The sequence below is a fragment of the Oenanthe melanoleuca genome, chromosome 18, assembly GCF_029582105.1.
Source record: "Oenanthe melanoleuca isolate GR-GAL-2019-014 chromosome 18, OMel1.0, whole genome shotgun sequence".
In the NCBI taxonomy this organism is placed as follows: domain Eukaryota; kingdom Metazoa; phylum Chordata; class Aves; order Passeriformes; family Muscicapidae; genus Oenanthe; species Oenanthe melanoleuca.
Window position 1 is genome coordinate 7,590,412 of NC_079351.1, and position 20,393 is coordinate 7,610,804.

Below are 20,393 nucleotides of genomic sequence, written 5' to 3' on the forward strand. Positions count from 1 at the left end.
CTGAAGTGCCTCAGTGTGAGCAGCCCTGGGAGAAGCAGGAGTCTGGGAGGTGGGAGCAGGCCAGGAGCAGGTACAGAGCCAGCTTTTCACACCAGAGATACCCACAGTACAGACATGCATGGGCCAAGGGCTCAGCTTTATTTCAAACTCTGGCTAAAAAAAAAAAAACAAACAACTTTACCTGTGTTTACTACTTTTACCTGTTGAACTGCACACCTGAACATGTGAGACCAACTTTCAACACGTGAGCTCTTCAGGCAGAGCTGGGTGCCACCCTCAGCATTTCTGACCTTGCTGAGGAGGACCCAGAGAGGCCCAAAGGGATTTTAAGGGCTTGGTGCACTGAAATGCTTTCTCCTTTGCAGATCATCTGGGAAAGCTCTGGTGGCAGCAAACCCTCTGCTCCGTGCATTCTCTCCCATGGATGAGCTGTAGACCCTCCAGCTGATGTGCATCCCAGCTCTGCTCCCAAGGAGGCAGAAAGGCTCCTCTCCCCCCTCAGGTGCCCCTCTCCCTGGAGCCAGTGTGCACTCATCCCATGGATATTCCCCGTGGGGGCAATGGATCAGCTGTGGAAGCAATGACCCCATCAGGAATATCTGTGTTCTGACACATCCCACACCACAGCAGGGACCCTGGAGGCAGCAGGATCCAGCCCCAGCAGGACCAGGCTCCCAGATCCACGTGCTGCTCAGTTTTCCTAACACTGCTGACAGCCAGGGCAGCTCCAAAGTGCCCAGATCTGCTCGGGTGTGACTGGCACTGTGGGCAAGCACCAAACCCCACACCTGACAGTGAAAGCATTCTGCTGGAACACAGCATGAGGAAAGCAAATTACTGTGGAGTAAACGAGAAAATCCATCATTGGTGGGAAGAGGAGGAGGGAACTGGTTGAAGGATCCACGTACAGGGCTGTGACAGCAATCAAACAGCCCTCTAAATGTCAAGGGGGGTGAGGGTGGTTTAATAGCAACCAAAATGCTGCCAGGTTGGGTGACAAGGAACAAAGCAGAGGGATGGAGACATCCACCTATTATCTGCTCCCTGGAGAAAGAGAGGAGGGAGATAATTCAGCTTTATGCTTGATCTACTGTGTAAATCTTGGAGAGGTAATGTTTTCTTTTATCAAAGAGGAAAAAAAAGAATGTTTGTTTTCAGCGCTGTGCCTGCCATCAGCCAGGCAGCCCGAGCTCGGCTGTACAAATGAGATACACAAGGGTTACACCAGCCAGAGCTGGGCAGAATTGCACCCAGGAGAGATGGAAACCTGCAGGGTGTGGCAGCTGGCCAGCCCCTGGCTCCCTTGGAGGCAAAAAACTGAGATAAGGGGGCACAGGGGAGCAGCAGGATTCAGGGTTTACAGCCACGGGTGTGAAATGCTTTTACCTTCATAAATAAAACCCGTGGAAGGGAGTGAAATGCTTCTGTTCTGCACACAGCTGCCCTGGGCTGCCCTGGAAGGATTGGGTTCTGTCCCTGCCCTCAGTGTTGGGCTGTCCCCCTCCTCCCTGCCAGGCTGGGGACTAACCAGGCTGTGGTGTCCCAGCCCCTCTGGCTCAGTGCTAAAGCACAGCCTGGCTGGCTGTGAGATGAGCTCAGCACAGCCTGGCTGGCTCGTCTGCCCACTGCACATTCACTTCCAGGGCTCTCCCACCACGCTCTGGGCACCCAGCACCATAAAGGATTTCACTGCAATCACAGCTGGGTTTGATGATCTCGGAGGTCCTTTAGAACCTCAAAGATTCTACAAGTGTGTAAGGAAATAAAGAACCCTGGGCATTATGACTTCAGCATGAAACCAGCAGTGCATGAAAAGCAGGGCTGTGTTGGAGAGGGATGTCCCTCGGTTTGTAAGCGCTGATCAAGGGGCAGCAGGGAAGGGCTTTGAACTCTGAGAAGCACAAAAGCAGCTTTTGCAAAGTCAGCTCTTCAGATCGGCAGGTATTTGTGTTTTCATTCATCCCCCTGCATCACAATTCCTTGTGCAAAGTAGGGATCGTGCCCTCTGCTTCACAGGGACTGGGAGGATGCTCCGGGTGTTTGTAGAACATTCCTGCTGTGTATTTACAGGCAGCAGAAGGAAAATCACACGGAAATGAAGAGTTCAGTATTCAGAGCAGGCTGTGAGCAGTGCAGGCACCCACTCCTGAGGAACCTGAGTGTGGAATTACCTGCTCAGCTGGCTCAGCGTGGGGCCAGGCTGGTGCCACAAACATGTCCCTGTGTCACTCAGTCCCCGTGTCTGGATGTGCCAGCACACAGAGGCCACACTGAGCTTTAATGGGCAAAAAAGAGTTTTGGTTTGCTGGTGGTGCTTGGTTTCCCCAGCTGCTCCTCCCATCCAGGTTTGCACAGCTTGGACCTGTATGTATATTTTATAAGAGGTCTGCTAAAATGTGTTATTGCAGAAATAAAACTAAACACTGCTTCATTTTTAATGAGCCATCAGGGAGCAGGCTATTGCTTGTGTGCTGGAATGGTTTTCTGCTCCCAGGCTGTTTATACCAAAATGTCTTGGAGGGAAAATTGTGATTAAATTTCTTGAGAGATACCTGTATTTGTGCTGAAAGCCTCTCTCTCAGTCAGGAGTGCAGCTGTCAGAATCACTGAAAGTGAAGCACAATTCAACACAAATAGGCAGCCTTGAGAACCACCAGCAGAATATTAAATGAAAATACTGATTTACTCTGTATTAGCTGTCCTGTGGTTTCAGCTCCAGCCAAGAATGGCCTCTGAACTCTTTGTGCAGAGATTTTGCCTTTGGGGGGGAATTATAATAATGGAATCATGGAATGATTTGGGTTGAAAAGGATCTAAAAGCCCATCTCATTCCACCTTTCACTGTCCCAGCTGGGACAACCTGGCCTTGGGCACTTCCAGGGATGGCACAGCCACAGCTCCTCTGTGTCAGCACTCTGCTAGGGAGGAATTTCTTCCTCACTTCTTTAGTGTAAAACTATTCTGTCTTGTCCTATTGCTATCTGCTGTGTAAAAAGTCACTCTCCATCTTTCTATACGCTGCTTTTAGGCACTGGAAGGGCTCTGAGCTCTCTCTGGAGCTTTCTCCTCTCCAGCTGAGCACCCCCAGCTCTGCCAGCCGGGCTCCAGAGCATCTCCCCTGCAGCATCTCCGTGACTCCCTTTGCACAGCAGCTCCAAAACCGAACCCCGCCCGGTCGGGGCGTTCCCGAGCTGCACCGGCTCCTGTTCTCTGCCGGTCCCGAGCCCCACAGCGCCGGGCTCCGCTCCCGGCAGGTCCCGGCAGGTCCCGCAGGATCCCGGGCTCCGCTCCCGGCAGGTCCCGCAGGATCCCAGACTCCGCTCCCGGCAGGTCCCGGCAGGTCCCACAGGATCCCGGGCTCCGCTCCCGGCAGGTCCCGGTAGGTCCCGCAGGATCCCAGACTCCGCTCCCGGCAGGTCCCGGCAGGTCCCGCAGGATCCCGGGCTCCGCTCCCGGCAGGTCCCACAGGATCCCGGGCTCTGCTCCCGGCAGGTCCCGGTAGGTCCCGCAGGATCCCGGGCTCTGCTCCCGGCAGGTCCCGGTAGGTCCCGCAGGATCCCGGGCTCTGCTCCCGGCAGGTCCCGCAGGATCCCGGGCTCCGCTCCCGGCAGGTCCCGGCAGGTCCCGCAGGATCCCGGGCTCCGCTCCCGGCAGGTCCTGGCAGGTCCCGCAGGATCCCAGACTCCGCTCCCGGCAGGTCCCGGCAGGTCCCGCAGGATCCCGGGCTCTGCTCCCGGCAGGTCCCGGCAGGTCCCGCAGGATCCCGGGCTCCGCTCACGGCAGGTCCCGCCGTGTTGGGAAGGATGAAACAGGAAAACCTTATAAATATGATCGCCTAGCAAAAGATTTTGAGTATATGGAAACCATAAGTGAGATTGAAGTGAAAGCCATCTTTGGGATACCAAACCTTAGTTACTAAATAACTAGAAGACAACAAGATGGCCAGCCGAAAATAATCCCCTCCTGATAGAACAATGGTCCAAAGGTCAGAGAAGACCCTGCTAGCTTGGCAGAAAGGGATCCAAAGAGTTTTTAGGGTTTAAAGTACAACACATTATGGTAATGTAATGATTCTTATAGGCTGTATGTAAATGCTATAGGATTTGTATCTTGTATTAGATTGGTTGGTGGAAATTAGAATATTCAATATAATAGAAGATTTATTGTATTGAAAACGGGAAAATCGCTCTCTTACTTCTCTTCCTTCGCTCTCTTGCTTTCACACTCTCGGACACCCTCGGACACGCTCTCGCTCCCTCGCTCTTGTCCCTGCACTCCTCACCCTTGCTTTACCCCCTTTGTTATCTCACTCCTCTGCGCTGCTTTGAGCAGCGTCTGGCAGCTCCCAGCTAAGCCCTTTTCACACACCCTCTGTAATAAACTGCAAACTTCCAGACCAGAATTCAGAGAGCGCCTGAGTCTGTCCTGACCACCGTCCCCAGCAGCGCTACACCGGCGGGTCCGGGCCGCGGCAGTCCCAGCTCCGGCCGCGCGAGGGCGCTGTCCCCGGCGGGCGTGCCCCGCGCGGCGCTCCGGCCCGCGGCTGCTCTCGGTGCCTGCCGGCCGCGCTTCCGGCCGCGTGGCGCCGGGGACATGGCGGGCACCGGGGTGATTGAGAGGTGCTGAGGGAGGGTCGGGGACATGGCGGGCACCGGGGTGATTGAGAGGTGCTGAGGGAGGGCCGGGGACATGGCGGGCACCGGGGTGATTGAGAGGTGCTGAGGGAGGGCCGGGGACATGGCGGGCACCGGGGTGATTGAGAGGTGCTGAGGGAGGGCCGGGGACATGGCGGGCACCGGGGTGATTGAGAGGTGCTGAGGGAGGGTCGGGGACATGGCGGGCACCGGGGTGATTGAGAGGTGCTGAGGGAGGGTCGGGGACATGGCGAGCACCGGGGTGATTGAGAGGTGCTGAGGGAGGGTCGGGGACATGGCGGGCACAGGGGCACTGAGGGAGGGTCGGGGACATGGCGGGCACCGGGGTGATTGAGAGGTGCTGAGGGAGGGTCGGGGACATGGCGGGCACCGGGGTGATTGAGAGGTGCTGAGGGAGGGCCGGGGACATGGCGGGCACCGGGGTGATTGAGAGGTGCTGAGGGAGGGTCGGGGACATGGCGGGCACCGGGGTGATTGAGAGGTGCTGAGGGAGGGCCGGGGACATGGCGGGCACCGGGGTGATTGAGAGGTGCTGAGGGAGGGCCGGGGACATGGCGGGCACCGGGGTGATTGAGAGGTGCTGAGGGAGGGTCGGGGACATGGCGGGCACCGGGGTGATTGAGAGGTGCTGAGGGAGGATGGGGGACATGGCGAGCACCGGGGTGATTGAGAGGTGCTGAGGGAGGATGGGGGACATGGCGGGCACCGGGGTGATTGAGAGGTGCTGAGGGAGGGCCGGGGACATGGCGGGCACCGGGGTGATTGAGAGGTGCTGAGGGAGGGCCGGGGACATGGCGGGCACCGGGGTGATTGAGAGGTGCTGAGGGGGGTCGGGGACATGGCGGGCGCGATGGGGGCCGGGGGTCAGTGGGGTGGTGTTGGGTGCGGGAGATGGAGCAGGGAGGGTTCTGGAGCTCTGGGGCAGAGTGTGGGGTGCAGGAGGGGCTGTGCAGGGTGAGGACTCGGGGTTTGGGGGCTGGAGCGCTGAGGGGTGCGGAGTGGGGGAAGTGAGGTACTGCAGAGTGGGTGTGGAGGTGGAGGGGAGCTGGCGGCGGCTGGATTTGGGGGTGCAGAAGGGCTGTGGGATGCAGGGTGGCGGGTGTTGAGGTACGGGGGGTGCTGCTGTGGGGCTGGAGGACGGTGTGGGAGGCCGGGGAGACAGGGTTTGGGGTGATGAAGGACGTGTGGGGGGCTCGGGATGGTGAAGGGGGGTAGTGAGAGTCTGGGGCCCAGGGTGTGGGGTTCTGTGGTGGGCTGGAGGAGGCAGCTGTGGGGTGTTTGTAGAATGTTGGGGTGTGGTGGGGGTAGTGAGGGGTTCTGTGGGGGCGGCAGGGTTTGGGGGGCTGGAGCATTGGGGGCTGCAGGGTTTGGGGGCTTTGTGGGGGCTTTGGGACTGTGAGGAGGTCGGTAGGAGGGCTGGGGTGCTGTGCAAGGACAGCCCTGTGGCGTGGCTGCTCCCTGGGGAGGTGTTGGGCCCACAGCAGGGGGAGAGCTGAGTGGGGCCCGTGGGTGTGAGGAGTGAACTGTGTGCTGGGGAGGGGGTGCAGGGCCAACAGCCAGACCAGGACTTTGTTTTTGCTGTGAGTGTCCCAGAACTCTGTGTGTCACAGGTTTTCCTGCCAGGGCTCAGCCCCAGAGAAGCCACAGCCCCAGATGGTGACACAGGTGGGACTAGGTGCTTCCATTCCTGAGATGAGGGAGCACCAGGTGAGTCGTGGGAGCCCCATGTGCCCCTCCTGGGCAGGGTGAGGGTCTGTGGGCTGGGGAAGGGCTGCTGGGTGGTACCAGCCAGCCTCACCCGTGCCCAAGAGCAGCTCCCAGGTGGGCTCCGTGCTGGGCCTCACCCGTGCAGTAACAGGTGTGAACATTCATGAAGCATTTTGATGGTCATGTATGATACTGCATACAACAGCTGCACCCCTAATCCAAGGAAAAACGGGTTAGATTGGGGTTTTTTAATGTATACCGTGTCTTCTTTTGAAAATGTTTTGCAAAATCAAGCTGGTGCTCTCATCTATGGAAATGAGAACTTGGGTACTTGATTTATCACTAGGTACTGTTTGAGTTGCAACTTTGTTCCCCATGTAGTAGGGAATAGTGGTAAAGTGGCTTCTGCACTTGAGCAAAAGTAAAGCTTTGTTGGAAGTTGTGTACTTTGCTCTCTTGTTACATGTTTGGTTTCTCTCCTGCAGCTCAGGGTTCACCTGGGGACAGCTCAGGGGGTTGTGTGCCCTGGCAGGTGTGGGGAGGGAGAGGGGAAGGCCTGTGCTGGGAACCTGGCACCACAGTGATCCCAGCTTCTGGCAGAAATTCATTGGCAGAATAAGAAGTGCTTCTCCTGTTTGTTGTTGCTGTGGGATGGGTGACCTGGCTCTGGTGTGCCTTTGGGAAGGATTTTAGGGAGAGCTGGGGTGGGATGGTGCTTCAGTTAACACTGATCCAGAGCAGATGGGTCTGTGTAGGACAGGGGGCTCTGGCTTTAGCTGCATTCCTGGCTGAACATCCTGGTTATTTATTTTCAGGTGGCTGGACCAAGAGCTGATTCTGCAGGATGGTGAGAGCTGTTCTCGCAGTCTGGTAATATTTGTGTGGTCTTTTTGGGTTATCACAGAATCATAGAAGGGTTTGGGCTGGAAGGGGCCATGGGCAGGGACACCTTCCACTATCCCAGGTTGCCCCAAGCCCCGTCCACCCTGGCCTTGAACATGTGCAGGGTTCCAGCCACAGCTTCTCTGTGCCAGAGCCTCCCCACCCTCACTAATTCCCTGATACCCCGTGTAACCCTTCCCTGTGCCTGTTGAAACCACCACCCCTTGTCCTGGCACTCCGTGCTCTTTTAAAAAGTCCCCCTCCAGCTTTCCTGCAGGTTGTAGAAAGCTGTTGTGCCTAATTGGATGGTGAACATGAATAAAATCAGTTTTTCAAAGTTGACTTTCTTTCTTCTTATTTAATACTTTTGTGCCTGAACACAGGCAGGCGTTTAGCTGCTGCAGGTGGCTGTGTGGGCAGGCAGAGAACTGACAGCTGCACTGACCCTGGGGCTGTCACACCCTGCAGATGAAAGTGCCCCAGCCCTGCTTGGGCAATCAGATCCCGAACTGAGCTCAGCAGTGCTGTGGGATTTGGGAGCACCTTGGTGTGCTGAGCTCCCACCTCCACTAGAGGGTGTGGAGCTCCACAGAATCTTTGTTTTCACGGAAATGGGAACGCTGGGAGCCGTTCTGTTATCGATGCACAGGCAGCGAGGCCACGGCAGGATTACATCACTCAGGAGATCCCTGCTCTGCCCTGGCAGCAGCCCAGGCTGCTGTGCATTACACAACTGCCAGGCTCGGAGCATTCCATGGGATGTCCCTGCCAGCCTGCAGGCAGGAAGATCAGCTGGAGTGTGCAGGGGAGGCAGCTCTGCTGTGGGTTGGATCAGGTCCTGCCCAGCTCCTGGATGAGTTTTCCTGGAGGGGTAACTTGCACATTCCAAGTTCCCTCTCCTTCTGCTTGGGAAGCAAAATGTATCTAAACAGCAGGGCCAAATGTTTCACTTGCACAAGAGCCTGGCTCCCAGATTTCCCTTCCTAGAAGGAATTTCCACTTGGGTCTGCAACATTCTCAAGCCAAGCCCAGAACCAATGTGCTGTGAAATTCCACAAGCCCATGCTGCTTGCTGGGCTGTGTGTGCTGCTTGTGCTTGTAGGATGTGCTCCTCAGCTCAAGGTGGCCACATTGGCTCCTTGGCCAGGTACAGGATTTCTTTCTTGATAAATTCTGCCTCCAAGTGTCTGGTTAAGAATGAAATCCTGAGCAGAACTGGACCCAGCAGTGCCTTTGCTCCAGCACTCAGTGCCTGAGGGAGCACCCAGAGGAGAGCTGGGTGTCTGGGTGAGTAGGCAACGCTGTGGCTGGGGATGTGGAGGAACACAAGCTCCTCTCCTGCTGCTGGTACTGTGTGTCTGCAGACTTTTTGGGGTTGGATCCATCTGGGAGGGGAGCAGCTCCACCGGCGGGTGGGATGTGCAGCTCTGTGGGGTCAGCAGGCTCTGAGGCCTCTGTGGGCTGCCAGGGACATCCAGTCAGAGCCATGGGCATGGGAAGAGCTAACTGGCCTCTCCAGGGACCTTCTTGGAGGAATCTTATGGGAAAATGCCCTAGAGGGAAGAGGGGTCTTAGAGAGCTGGGTAATATCCAAGGATCACTTCTTCCAGGCTCAATAACATCCCTATGGGCAAGGAATGGAGCAAAAGGGGCAGGAGAGCTGCAGGGATGGATGTGGAACTCTGTCAGGAGAGACAGTGAGGTGGAAGAAGGGCCAGGCCCCCCAGGATGAGCACAGGGATGGTGTCTGAGTGTGCTCTGGTGTGCTCATCCACAGCCAGGAGTGCTGATGGGAGGGAGGTCAGAAGCTGTGTCAGAACCCTGGTGCCAGATGCTTGTACAGAGCCAGCTGTGGAGCAGCAGCCAGGATCATACCCCAGCCAAACAAATCCTCCATCAGCTGAGTGTGAAATGGGTATTTTTGTGTATAATGAGGAAGGGGGCAGAGGTGTTTGCACAGGCACCTGTGTTATACCTCAACTGCAGCCAGGCCAAATCCTGAGCACTGGGGCTGTGCTGGGATCTGGTCAGACCCTGTGGAAGGGGAGCAGGTCCTGTGTGGGCAGGGGAGATGCCCAGGCTGAGGGCAGCTGCCAAGGTGGGGCAGGTTGGTGAGCAATGGGGAAACCTCTTTGTTCTCCAAAGCACAGCTCAGAGAGGGGCTGGCTGTGCCCGTGGTGTCTCCCCTCACACTAAGCCTGGCCCTGCTCCAGGGCTGTCTTCTGCTCTCCCCTGCTCTGCTCCTGGTTTGTGCTGAGGCTGGGAAAACATTGAGCTCTGTGCCTGGCTGGACCTTGAGCTGGGGCAGCAATCAGCTCACACTGTCTGTGTTATGTAAGAGTTTGAACTTTGCCTTGCTGGAACTGTCTGGCCTGCTCTGATCTCTGCAGGAATTGTGAGTGTGGAGACTGGGGGCTGTGGCCACTTCTGCTGGGTAAACAGCCAGAGAACTGCCTGTTTGCCACCTTCCCTGTCCCTCCAGCACCCTCTGAAGATGCTGTGGCAGCTCTTTGGAGTGTGACATCTGGGAATAGTGCAGCCCAGACCCTTCCTTCCGCTCGGCATCACTCAGCCTTGGTGAAGCTCACTTCTGCTAAGAGGCTGCTTTTAGCTGTTCCCTCAAGAGCTGTTTGCAGGTCTGGCTGTAGCTCTCTCTTCCTTCAGCAGCAGCTGATGTCCTTTGGGCACAGGCTGCAGGAAGGACATGTCTGGTGTCTCACTGCCCTGACCCTGGGGAAGGATGGGGCTGTGCTGGGAACTCTCAGCTCCCACCAGAGCCAGGATTGCATGGCAGGAGTTGATGTCAATCAGTGCTCTGCTGATGAAGGGAGGAGGCAATCAAAGAAAGCTTGAAAAAAAATTATTTTTAAGCCACAGATAAGAAATCTGCCATGACTCCAAGCTGGACTTTGCAGTCAGAGATGGGCAGGCTTAATTTGACAGCTATTTCTTAAATATTTTAAAAGCTGCCTGGAATAAACTGAATGCTTCCGAGTAGTGACCTAAATTCCACTTGCTGTAAATTTCATTAGAAAGTGGATTTGTGTGGCTGCCAGGCTGCTTTGCAGCTTCATTGATCTGCCCAAACCATGTGCTGTGCAAGTGCCTTCCTCAGCAGATTTTTAAAGAGCTCACTGCTGCGTGCTGCCAGCCCAGAATATGACTCGTTTTCTTTCTCTTCTCTCCTCTTCCTCTTTTTTTTTTTTTTTTTTTTTTTTTTTTTTTTTTTTTGTTTTTTTTGTTTTTTGGTTTCCTGGTGCAAATGCATCATTTGTTTACTAATCACGTTGCATCATTAGTTGCACGGAGTCATCCCACCGGCTGTGTGGGCACGGATGGAGCAGCTGGGAAGGAAAATGTCACTCTCTTCAGCTTGCTTGATGTGCTTTGCTCCCAAATTCCCATCCCACGCCATGAAGGCCAAGGACTTTCACAACCCTGGGAGCTGCCAGCAGCTCTCCAGCACCGTCACCTGTGGTTCTGACACCCCCTGGAAAAAGCCTCCTCCCCTCCTGCTGTCCCCAAAGTACTATGCAGCCACGGCTTTGGATCTTGTGGAGAGGTGTGATGGTAGCACAGATGGCATAGACTGAGCCTTACCAGGGAAAATAGCCTGGGGAGCTGTGGGACTGCCACACCTGTGGATGCAGGAGCAACATGTGCCTCCCCAGGCCTGGGCAGGGTCACACAGTGATGCTGAGCTCCCCTCCTGTGCAGTGTGTTTGCAGCCCACCTGCCGGGGTTAAAGGGAGTGGAGAGGGGTCTGTGCAGCACCTCAGGGACATGGGGCTGGTGCAGAAGCACAGCTGTCTCTGTTCCAGGTTTGGTTTCTCTCCTGCAGTGGATGGTTCATCTCCTCTGTTGTCAGACATGGAGCAATTGCCTGGTTGGGCTGAATTACTGGGTGAGGGGAAGGTGGTGTGTCCCCGGAGCCCTGAGGTTGGGTACTCAGCCCTGCCTGCCCCATGGGAACCCTGTTCTGGGGCTGTTCCTCTGCCCCTGGCACTTCTGCTCCTGTGGGGACCCCCAGCCAGGGGAAAGGCTCTATGACAGCATGAAACCCAAGTTTTGGAAGCCCCATGGTCTTTCTGTGGGATTGGGCAGCCTGGGCACTGTGTGTGGAACAGGCAGACTGTGCTGGAAGTAAAGAACTAACCCACAGCCCCATCCAGCAAGAATGAAGTGCTGGCACCCAGCAGGAGCTCTGACAGCTCTTCCCAGTTCACAGCACAAGGCAGAGCTGGCTTTTGAAAAGGAGCCTGAGGACAGTCCCAGCACTGCCAGGCTGGCGTGGAAAACAGCCCTGGCAGCAAGCCCAGGGGTGGGTTTGGGCCAGGAGGGCAGACTCATGTTGAAGGGATGTCTAAGGGGATTGGTTATCACAGAAATGGTCTCCAAGGGGTGAGATTACAAAACATTCCCCCAGCTGTCTCCAGATACAGAGCCTGTGCAGCTGGGAATGTGGGAGGGACTGGAAATACCCCAAACCCACCCAGAGGGGTGTCAAGGATGAAGGTTGGAGAGAAATATCCCCCTCTTCTAACCACTGTCTATGACTGAACATTGTGAAGACACATCTGGAGGGGGGATTTGGTGCTTCTCTTGCTGTTTGGGTGATGAAAGTGGGAAGAAATCCCTGTCTTGGGGCTGTGGAACATGGGACTGTCCTGCCTCCTGATGAGGAAGGGCTTCCTTGGGCTGAGTTTTGGCCTCCAAGCAGCAGCAGCCTTTCCACTGCCCTCCCTTTCCCTTTGGCTGCCAGCTCAGGACCCCACAGCCTGGCCCAGCAGTATGGGCTGTCCTGAGGAGAGAGCCTTCCTGGCTTTCAGCATCCAGACTAGGGCTAAATTAATTTCTCATAAATCTGAAATGCTCTGCCATCTTCTTCTCAGCATCTTCTGAAATTGCCTGTTATTTATTTCCCTGAGGTTTAAGATGTACAATAGGCTTTGCAGAGGTGATGACCCAATCCCATCCCCTTGTGCTGTCAGCACCCAGAGCCTTTCTTTATTCCAGCTCTTGATGAGGGGTTTCCCTTGTGGCCCCAGGTGGCTTCAGCTGTCCCCAGCTGCAGAAAAGGCAGGGAGGAAGGAGAGTTGGAGGCAAGAAGTCTCCTGGCTCTGTCCTACTTTGGTTTGGGGCAGTGTGGGTGGTTCAGCCCCTTGAGGGGGCTCTGCAGGCTCACCCATCCATGCCTGGCAGAGAGGCACCAGGACTGTGCCAGCCTGGCCACGACTGGCTGCTGGGATGGCACCAGGAGCTTCCCTGTGTCATTCCCCTGTCCAGTGCAGTGAGAATGGAGCAGTGCAGCTGCACTTGTGAATGCTGAGCAAAGGGCTGGTCAGGGGGAGCCACCAGAGACAGTTGGATTTAAGTGTTGGGAGTGTCACCAAAGCAGCAGTTTCTCTCTGCAACCCATGGGGGCTTATGTGAAAAATGAAATTTGTGTCTATCTCCTTCCTTGTGCTTTCTCATCTCCGCCAACGGAGCTGAAGATGGGAGAGGATTTTTTCCCTATATTTAGCTTTGGAGAAATTGCTATAACTAATCGGCTTTAGGATTCTGCATTCTGTCTTTTATTTTATCTTTTCCTGTCACTAAGACCTTGTCATGTGGCTGTGGACTGCAGCTTGCTGGCTCTCTGTTTGCTGGGCTTTCATGGAGTCAATTAATAACCCGTAAAAATAACATCTCCAGCTGTTCCACTTGCAGCTGCCAGGCTGGAGTCTAATTATGGGGCCTTGGATCCCAAACCCTGCTTTGCATGTAAAAGTGCCAGTGAATAGGAAGCGGCAGAGGAGATGGCAATGCAAAAAAGGAATGTGGTTTGGGGTCTATTTTTAGCCTTTTCAAGCCAAATGTAAAAAGACCCTTAGGCTGCTTGTGTCCTGCTGAATGTGATCACATGCATAATATTGTTCTCATGGCAAAGCACAGCAGCCAGGGTGGGTTGGGGGTTATTTTTGGCAATTAATGTGCCTACATTGCAAACCTCCTTCTGGGTTAGTTTGTACAGTGTAGTGGCTCACATCCATGTGCCAACTGGGTTTATTGCCATCAGCTCCAGTCCTCTCTGTGCTCCTGATTGTGCCAGTGCAGTGGTGGGCAGGGGAGGCACACAGCTGCTCCCCCAGGGCATCTCACTGAGTGGTTGGTGGTAAAGAGGTGCTCAGTCTCCCTCAGAAAGTCCTTTCCTGCTGAGACACAAAATTAATTTGATGGTCTCCCTCTCATAACCTGCTGTCTATTGTGTACCTTCATCTGCTTTCCAGGCTGGATGTCATCTCTGGGTGAACTGCTGGGCAGATTTATCCTCTGCTTCTCTGGAGCCTCTGCTGGGCTGGTTCTGCCTCAACCCCCCCCCCACTGCCATATTCACCTGCCCCTTGCCTCCTCCTGGATGCTCCAGAACACTCTCTTCTTGTTCTCCACAGAGGTGGTGCAGCAAAGGCCCACAGGGCCCAGGTGTAGGGGGGTGTTGGGGATGGGGCACAAGGAAAGCATTGGGCTCATTTCCAGTCTCTATCCAGAGAGTTGTCTGGGATCATTTCAGTCCTTTCCATCACTGGGCTCTTGCTTAATTCAGACTCAGCCTGACTGTGACTAAAAGCAAATCAAACAGCTGTTCATTAGATAACTTACTTAGTGGTCACACATTAGTCTGTAGCCACCAGCTGAAGCCATGACTGCAAATAGGCTTCCTGTGCAGGAGGACCATCCCCTTTCTCAAAACAAATTATTTGGAGACTGATCCTGAAACCTGCCCCCAGAAATATCTCTGACACCTCCCATTTGCACAGGGGTTGCATTGCCTCCCCTGTGACAATGTCACCTCTTCTCTGCCACCTTGGGCTCCCCCTGACAATCACCAGAGCCAGGAGGTATTAAACATCTTCCCTCTCAGCCCTTGGGGGATGGAACTCCACTCTCAGAGTGTCCCTTCAGTGAGAGCTCTCTTAACCAGGAGCAAGGATGCTGTCAATCCGTCCAGCCCTGCCTGGCAAAGGGATTGCAGACGTGGCTTTCCATCACGCGCTACATTAGCCAAATTAATTCCAGGACAGCCAGCCAGCGGTGCTCGGGGCCGAGACAGATTAATGCTGCAGCCGTGTCAGGATCAGCAGAGCTGCTGCTCGCACTGTGCCAGCTCCCTCTGCTCAGCCCTGCCCTCCGCCTCACACCTCTCCGGAGCGCTCAACTACAGCCACTCACACAGACAATTCCATTGCAAGGAACATCTGTCTGGAACTGTGCTCCCATTCAGGCTGCCGCCGCCGCCACAGGGTGACATTTTCATGTGTCTTGCCTGCTTTTCTTTAATCTCCTAAACACAGGCACGCCTGTGGAGCACAGGAAGGTTCCTCTCCCGTGAGAAGGAGAAAGGAATTAGCCAGCAGATCGAGCGTGTACAGCAAATAATGAGATTGCCTTGGATACAGGACCGGAATTCAGGCAAAGCACGATGCTATTCGGAGACGATAAGCGGCGTTTCTGGGGTCTGCACACAGCGTCACGAAACTTGTGTTTCTCTTGTTCTGAGACACGCATGGACGAAGGCTGCCAGCACAGGCCTGATCCACAGACTGCAAGTTAAAAAACAAACCCTAAAATAGCAATACTGGTAGTTATTTTGGTGTGCAAGTGCCTCATAATGCCTCGTTTTCCTCCAGGCACAGGAATAAGCTGTACAGACACAGGCACTGTGATGCAGGAGCAGCAGTCACAAAGGCGACTTGTCCTGCCAGAGCTCCACTGAAAGGTGCTGTGTTTGCCCACAGGATGCAGACCCAGCTCTAGTGGAGTCAGGGTGTCCTTTAAAAGCACGTGGATTTTGCAATACTTTTAATAGTAAGTAATTGTTTCTTATTGCTCCTCTTGTATTAAAAAAGAAAAATAATTATCAACATGTTAGAGGCAAACAGGGACAAAGTCTCTACCCAGTGAGTGATCCAGCAGCTTGATTCAGTACTTTTTGAAGCAGCTGAGAGTATTTGTATGTCAGACTCATTAAAAGGAGGGACGGTAAACAGCTTTTGTTTTTATTTTTATAGGAAATTTACTCATCATTTCTGCTGAGCCTTTGGCTGAGACTCCTATTTTTCTAAGAAATGAATGATTGGATCCTGGCAGTGCTTTAAGTCATTTAAAGAGACAACAGGAAGCAGGCTGCTCCCTGGGAGGCAGGTACCAGGCAGCTCCCAGCAGTGGCACAAGGGCTGTTTGCAAAGGCAAGTAGAAAAGCTGTGCATTCCCAACAGCCCAGTGAACCCTTCCTCACTCACAACTCCAGCTCCCTGCATTATGAGCTTGACATGTTCAGCATCAATAAAGCACCTCAGCAAAATAGTGATTATCCAAGTGTTTTTCCCTTTACAGGGAAAAAGGTCAGGAGGGTGAGTTCTCTTTAACCTGTGCCACCTTCTGATGTCTGAGGGATAAGATAACCCAGTGGGAGCCCCAGAGGGTGTCCCCTGCTCCTCCCAGCCCCCTGAGAAAACAGTGCTATCAGGCTCTTAAGTGTTACAAACATCCAACACAGGTATTGGAATAAATGTTGGATCTGATTCTCTATCCAGAATATCCACTCCACCAGCTCCTCACATTTCATTATCTCTGTACGAGCAGCCCCCCCTGCACCACCTGCTCACTTTTGTTTCAGCATCGCACGGCTCCTGAGCAGCAATGGAACTCCAGGCAGGGAGCCTTGGATGGTACAGGCTTGCAGGGAGAGCATGGGAATGAGGGCTGGGACACGTGCCACAGCTCATCCCCACTCATCTATTTTATGAATCAGGACTTGGTCCTATTTGCTACTGTTTGTCTGCGTAACCTTTGCTGTCAATGGGGCCGGTGCTCTGATGTCAGCTGCTGGACTCCGAGCGCTGGCAGCTGCTGTCCCTGGCCAGCTCCCAGCCTACAATTCAATTTTCCTACCAGTCACTTGAGAAGACAGGAAAAAACATGTTTCTGCCTGTTTGTGGCATCAAGACATAAAGGGCTCCAGTCTACAAGGTCATTTAAGGCTTTTCTATGGGAAAGCTCAAATAAATCAAATAGTGGTGTGAAGTTAATATGCCTTCACTTATGGTGCAATAAACTACAGTAAACTAGGGCTGGTTTAATCCTGAATAAAAATCCCTAGGAGTGTAACATCTCTAGGTATCATACAATAATATCCCCTCACACAGGTCAGTCTGGAGATATTTTATCTTCATCCCAATCTTGTGAATAGTGGAAAAGTACTGCAGAGCTAAAAGGCAGGAATACTTGGAAATAAGGGAACCACCCAGGAAGTGAGGAGCTCTGGTCTCCTTTCTCATACTGATTTGCTTTGTGACTTTTCCTACAGCATTTTGTGAGCTTCAGTATTTACACTGCTTATTTATGTTAGTGTCTTCCCTGCCCTTATGAACGGTTTTAAGATCTCCAGAGATACATGGAGAAATTTTTCCTCCTGTTCACTGTTTCCCCAGTATGGGCTGTCCAGGGAGCTTATGAAAATAGGTACAAATGTAATGGATGAGCACGTTCAGGTCTGTGTCTGGAGGACTGAATGTGGGAGATCACAGTTACTTTTAAGAGAAGAGGGGTAAAGGAGTTCACACATCCTCACACCCAGCTTTACCAGTTTGTCTCTCCCTAGACTGACAAGGGAAAGCAAAAATGGTGACACCTAGTGAAATACCTGTGATGCATTAAATAAAAACTCTGTGCAAACCAGAATCAATGTCCCCAGGGCACAATTCTGTTCCATTAACTGTTTGTCACTCATCATGCTTATTATTATTTCCATCATGCTGGCAGTGTTATCATTTGGGACCATTTCCATGGCTTTCAAGATTTAGGAAGCAGGTATTTATTTCAATGCAGCCAGTAGTACATAAAAAATTCCACTGACTCAGACAGGACTGATTTGTTAGGGAATGGCTCTTGAAGCAATTCAGTGTGTCTGAACCCAAAATCTCATCCCTTTTCCACATATTTTAATAAATGTATGGCTTAGCAGCAAGACCTTGATGGAACACATTCTCTCTTGTCATGAACTGCTGACAATCTCCTCTCTTTAGTAAACAGCTCTGAAGATGAGACTTGATGGACAGTAAGAAATCAGGATCACTTCACTTTTCTTCACTGCCTGGGATGCAAACAAAAGAAACCAAAGCAAGTTCCTGCCTGTTGAAATTCCAGGAGCTTGAGCTGCATTCCAGCACGGCTGAGAGGCATTTTGAATCTTTTCTTGTATGCATCAGCCCTGCACTGCTCCCCAGCAACTGCACTTTCAGTTAGTTATTATTAATAGTAATAGATTGACTACCAATAGCTGTCATTAATTTCCATGGCAATATTGCCTGAATCAAGGTTGCTGTGAGTTGTGTAACTGAAGTTCAGGACGTGAAGGAATGCAATCCAGGGAAAGTGCTCAGATGGAGGGAAATGACTGACCTTGCATAACCTCCCTAAGGCCAAACTTCCCTTCATATCTAGCAGGCTGTGTTCCTAATTTTCCAAAAATATGGAACAGTTTGCACTTTCAGCCTGTGTCTTCTGGGCTTCAGTCTCCAGCATGCCTCACAGCTTTTCTGCAACGTTTCACCCACACATTTATTCATTGTATTTCTCCTAATGATGCGTGGCTGGAGCTTCCATAAGAGAAGACAGAACAGGAAAACAAACAACAGTAGAAAAATTTAAACCCATATTACTTTCATCTTCTTTGTCTATCTTGCTAAGATTGTTGTTTCTGCAGAAAACAGCTGAGACTATGGCTGATTTAGACATTAAATTATGGATTTTTCATTTTATCATTAAACTCCAAATACCTGTATAAGTCCAAATAAAGATTTTCTTGTTACCTGGCCATTTGGTGAAGTAGAATAGAGGCAGTCAGTAAGAATTAAAACATTTCCCATAATCTACAGAGGGAAATGTTATGAACAAAGAGGAATCTGAGTGGGCGTAAATTCCTCGCCCTGCTATGCCGGTAGGATTATATCTCAGACTTTCAGAGCAGGAAAAGGATGTTGCAGGCATAATGGCACGGAATATCAATCAGATAAACTAAATCTAATTACATTTAACTAGTTAACTCCAGCAACATGAAGGCAGCTGGCCAAGTGCCACAACAGAAATGAGATTCAGAGGAACAATTTCTCAACACATTAATCAACTTCTTGCAAGGACTAGTTCAGATCAGACAAGAGGCTATGCTTGACTAACTTTAAAAGGCACAAGGTTTGTATAAGAAAGAATGGTAGGTTAATCCCTCATTAGTGGTAACCCCAAATTCAGCTTTCCTAGGGAAAAACTTGCATCAAAATGTCAGGACATGACTTTGAATTTTAGTAGATTTATCTTCTGAGAGAGAGAGAGCATCTTCTGAAAGAGAGAGAGCCATTAATAAAATATATTGTGGGTAAACAAAATGTCTCCATAGTGCTGCTGAAGGGAGCAGAGACATGGGTTCCTGACTTTCAAGTCCTTATTTTAACACAGATTGTGATACTCTGGTACTATAAAAACCACAATTGTACTTCTTGCTTTTAGTGCTTTTAGTGCATCACAGTTAAACCACACAAGGTGTGAGACAGAGCTCTTTGAGGCATCCCAGACTGCAAATACCCTGGGCTGGGTGAATGCTGGCTGATTACAGAGAAGAGGCAGCAAGGTGCCCCAGCAGTGACCCAGGTGGCACCGTGGCCCTAGAGCACTGTGCTGTGCCACTGCCCTAAGCTGACCCTGTCCCTGAAACCCACCCAGAGCCCCCCAGAGCTGAGGGAGTCACGAGGGGTGTGTGACCAGAGGATGCTCAGGGGGCTGAGGGGATGGGAGGTACCTGCAGGAGGTGCCATGTCCTGCTGTCCATGCTCTCCTGCACCTGTGTGTGTGTACATGACTCTGTGTTTGAGGGGGACTCTGCCCCTCTGCCCCACTCGGGTGAGACCCCTGGAATACTCTGGGGCTCCTGCACACGACATGGACCTGCTGGAGCGAGCACAGAGGAGGAACCAAGATGATTGAAGGGTTGGAGTAGTTCTGATAGGAGGAAAGGCTGGGAGAATTGGGATTGTTCAGCATGGAGAAGACTTTGGGATGACCTAATTGCAGCTTTCCAGTACAGACTCACAGAATCACAGAATCTGCTGAGTTGGAAGGGGCACACCAGGGTCATCGAGTCCAACTCCTGGCCCTGCACAGGACACCCCAAGAATCCCACCGTGAGAATTGTCCAAATGCTCCTTGAGCTCAGACAGGCTCTGTGCTGTGATAACCTCTCTGAGGAGGCTTTTCAGGGTGAAAAACTTCTCATATCCAACCGAAACCTCCCTGATTCAGCTTCATGCTGGTCCTGAAGGGAGCCTACAGGAAAGGTGGGGGGAGAGCATTTCCCAGGGCATGCAGTGACAGGACAAGGGGGAATGGCTTCACACCGCCAGAGAGGAGGCTCGGATTTGTTTAGTCATCATTCCTGGAGGTGTTTAATAAAGATTGGATGTGGCACTTAGTGCCATGGTCTAATCAGCAAAGTGATGTTAGGTAATAGGTTGGACTCGGTGACCTCAAAGGTCTTTTCTATCCTAACCGATCCTGCGATTCTGTGATTATATATTTGGAAGAAATTCTTCTTTGTGAGGGCGGTGAGGCAGTGGAACGGAGCAGCTGCGGCTCTGGAAGTGCCCACGGCCAAGCTGGACAGTGCCCGAACCAATCTGCTCCAGTGTAAGCTGTCCCTGCCCACGGCAGGGGGTGAAACCGGATAAAACCTTTAGGATTCTTTCCCACCCAGCCCGTTCCACCGCGGCACAGCCGCCTCTCCCCTCACGGGCGCCGCGCGCCCCGCGCCGCTCACTGCGCACGCGCCCCGCGCGCCCCCGCCGCCGGCAGCGCGCAGGCGCGGGCCCGCCCCCGCCCGGCACCGCGAACGACAGGCGGCGGCGCGCGCCCCTCCCGCGCAGGACGGCGCTGCCCCGGCGGCATGAGGGGAGAGCGCGGCCGGCTCCGAGCGGTAAGGACGGCACCGAGCCTCCCGGGCCCCGCCCGCGCCCCGCGTCCCCCGGCCCCGCCGCCCTGCCCCGCGGCAACTTCCCCATTGTCCCTCCTCTCCCCGCCGGGAGCCCCGAGGGGCGGTCGGCGCTGCCCGTGGTGTGATGA

At 53.1% G+C, this 20,393-nt stretch overlaps 1 long non-coding RNA gene and 1 other non-coding gene across 2 annotated transcripts; both read left to right on the forward strand.

Moving 5' to 3' along the window:
* Positions 1–6,084: 6,084 nt before the first annotated feature.
* LOC130260464 (uncharacterized) lies at positions 6,085–7,584 on the forward strand. The gene is made up of 2 exons (XR_008841786.1): positions 6,085–6,362; positions 7,178–7,584. It is a non-coding gene; the product is annotated as an uncharacterized LOC130260464 (long non-coding RNA).
* On the forward strand, positions 6,411–6,566 carry LOC130260698 (small Cajal body-specific RNA 16). The gene has a single exon (XR_008841831.1). It is a non-coding gene; the product is annotated as a small Cajal body-specific RNA 16 (non-coding RNA).
* Positions 7,585–20,393: the final 12,809 nt, after the last annotated feature.